Here is a 3,240-nt window from a genome sequence, read left to right as displayed (position 1 = left end):
TATGTAGATTATATGGCATTTAGAGGCCATAGTAAGGGAATGATTTCACAGTTAAAATCTCAGTTGTCCTTGAAGTTTAAAATGAAAGATTTAGGGCCAGCGAAATTTATTCTGGGGATGGAAATTAGAAGGGACAGGGCTGGAAGGGCTTAGATAGAACAGATATATTACCAATGTTTTAGAGCAGTTTAATATGATTGATTGCAAGCAACAAGTAGTTCTAGTGTTACACATAATGAAGCTATTGATCAATGATAATCCAAAGTCTTTGGATGAGGTTGAAGACATGAAGCAGGTACCTTATGCAAGTGTTGTTGCCAACCTCATGTATGCAATGGTCAGTATGAGATCGGACATTACCCAACCAGTGGGAGTATTGAGTTGGTTTGTGGAAAACCCACGAAATCCACATTGGGATGCTATGAAAAGAGTTGTCAAATATTTGAAGGGTACGTCACAATACGCATTATGTTATCAAGGTAACTCAATTGGATCGAATAGACCAATTAACATTCAAGGTTATGTGGATACTAACTGGGCTATGGATATTGATAGAAGAAGATCCACCAATGGATATGTATTCATGGTAAATGGTCATGCTATCAGTTGGATGAGAAAACAAAAAAGTGTGGCTACATTATTGACAACTAAGGCAGAGTACATGGTATCTTCTCATGCCTGTCAAGAAACAATTTGGCTTAAGAATTTGTGTTCTCATGTTGGCTATGATGCAGGAAGAATTACAATTTTCTATAATAGTTGGAACGCAATTTGTTTTGCAAAGAATCCTACTTTCCATGCTAGGACAAAACACATTGATGTACAACATCATTTTGTACGTGACAAGATTGGAGATCAATAGGTAAATCTAGAAAAGGTTGGCACTCAAGAGAATGTTACAGATGCACTGACAAAGTCGGTGAGTACAATTAAGTTCAAATAGTGCACAAGCTCAATGGCACTTCAAGCCGCTGACTCTTGTCAACCTTGTTAAGTAACTCCAAAGACATCAATACGTACTTTGTCAGGTGGGAAATTGTTGAAGTGATGAAGTACAGTGACTCATCTCCAAGAAATCTACCAATTGCATACAATGAGACACATGGGCGAGATTAAACCAAATTAGCATACGGTTATGCTGCGCGTATGGTGAAGGTGGTATGCGGAGTCTTGGTATGATGAAGTGATACGACAAGGTTGGTATGCCGAAGCTAGTATGGTGGATACAATATGAGTACCACCGTTTCGGTATGGTGAGGGTACAGTGATGGTCATGGAATATTATCTGTCATGCAGTGATGTTCACACACAGTTCTATAGTTAACTGCCAGTGGATGACCATTCTATAAAGTGATGGTTGACATACCGAATTCCATAATGAATTGTAAAGTGTATAAATTCCTGTCGGATTCATTAGAAAGAAAAGTGTGGTGTAAGATCAGGTTGATCGTAACACAATCTGAGCCTATGCAAGAATCCGTAGTTCACTGTATGTAATATTGATTACTATAATTCAAAGAAATCACTCGGGTTTTGGGTGGTGGCCCAAAAAAATTTCCCACATGAAATTTGGCATTTCTCTGTTTATCTTGTATGTTTGGTATTTCCTGTTTAAGTGCATATCTCAATGATCTAAAATTATTTTGAAAGTTACTTTTCTTATTTTCTTGTCAATTTGGTATTAAGAAGGCATTTTTGCACTGTGGCTTTTCTTACACTTTCTTCTATTATTTTGGACAGACTGAAAAGTTTCAACACGTTCATGTTCCTCTAAGCTCTGTTCCTTATTTATGATAAAAACTGTAGGCTCCTGTTTATCGGATTCAGAAATGCTCTCCAAAAGGAATGCGGTCTCCATTTATAGATAAATATATGGGGCAGATAAATGATAAATAAATTAAACACAAAAGAGAAAATGAAAAGTGACAAAGAACAATTTTCACAAAACAAAAACTGTAACAGTAGTACCCTAGCAGGGTTTTACTGAATTCTTGGGGATGATAGACTTAACAGTTTTAACATCTTCATTTTATTGTAAGGCTTGTTCCTTTCTTTTCTTGTTAAATCAACACGATTGTTTTGTGGGTTTGGAAACAATGTCCCACAGGGCTGTGGTTTATACCTCATAGAAAGGGAATATATAAGAACCAAGGATAACAATTTAACACCAACGCTTTTAGAAAGCAAAGCATGTTAGAAGAGTATCCTAGCAGCCTTCATCATCATGGGATTGGTTTTTGCAAAAGTCACAACAGAGATATTAATGGTAGTATCATTGTATCATATTTCCAGAATTTATTTCAATGGCTGATACATACTGCTCTTTGTTTTTTATCTGTTTAACTGATTCAGAAATATCATCCATAAGAATTGGGTTGGATAGGAAAAGGGACGTTTTGAGACAATAATTTAACAAATCAAATTTCTGAATTTCATAATGTATGTGATGAAGAGAAAAAGCAGAAATGTCATAAAATAGAGAATAGCAGGTACACTTCATGTGCTCATAATTTTGAAGTGAAAACAGAGAAGCTTATGTTTATACTAGAGACCAGGGAATGGATTCTATAGCTTCATCATATACCTCTTCCTTGCCCCTTGATTGTATAATTGAATCCACACTTCTGTTTGTTGGTATCAAAATAAATGCCAGAGAAGATTGGGTTTTACTAAAACGGAATATCAAAAGTTAATGTTTCCAATCACTTAACTTATTTTATTTTGAGTGATATTAGAAAGCACACTAGAGATGGCAAAGCATATTACAGATAATCCTTGTGGTCTTATGATATAAGTAAATTTATTTAGACACTTCAACACAATACTCCAGGAATATTATAACAAAGAAACAGAGCCTTCTAGAGAGCATCCTTGTAGACTTTATGGCAGCAAACTATTTCATCATAGATTCACATAATTTTACCTGGTTGCTAAGAACAATTAATTCATCTGTTTTGAAATATTTCTTTCACTTTGGAGCTAGTTCCCTGTTTTCATTGATATGCCCATCCTTTTGTTTGTCATTTTCAGAAATGATGTCTGACAAGGTTGGGGCCTCCAGAAAAGGCATGCACAGATTAAATAATTAATAGAACAGTTAGAGATAATAATTAAATTTGTGTGCAGAAGCGCAACACATCAGAGAGTATCCATGTATCCTATGAAAGTATCTTTGTATCCTTGTATTCCCTGTTTTGAAACACAGGCAATGCTCATATGTGTTTCTAGAATTTGATTCAA

This window comes from Cupressus sempervirens, chromosome 5, assembly GCF_028749045.1.
Source record: "Cupressus sempervirens isolate cs-2001-9-10 chromosome 5, ASM2874904v1, whole genome shotgun sequence".
In the NCBI taxonomy this organism is placed as follows: Eukaryota; Viridiplantae; Streptophyta; class Pinopsida; order Cupressales; family Cupressaceae; genus Cupressus; species Cupressus sempervirens.
The sequence above is the reverse complement of the archived record's forward strand: the minus strand, read 5'-3'. Positions refer to the sequence as shown.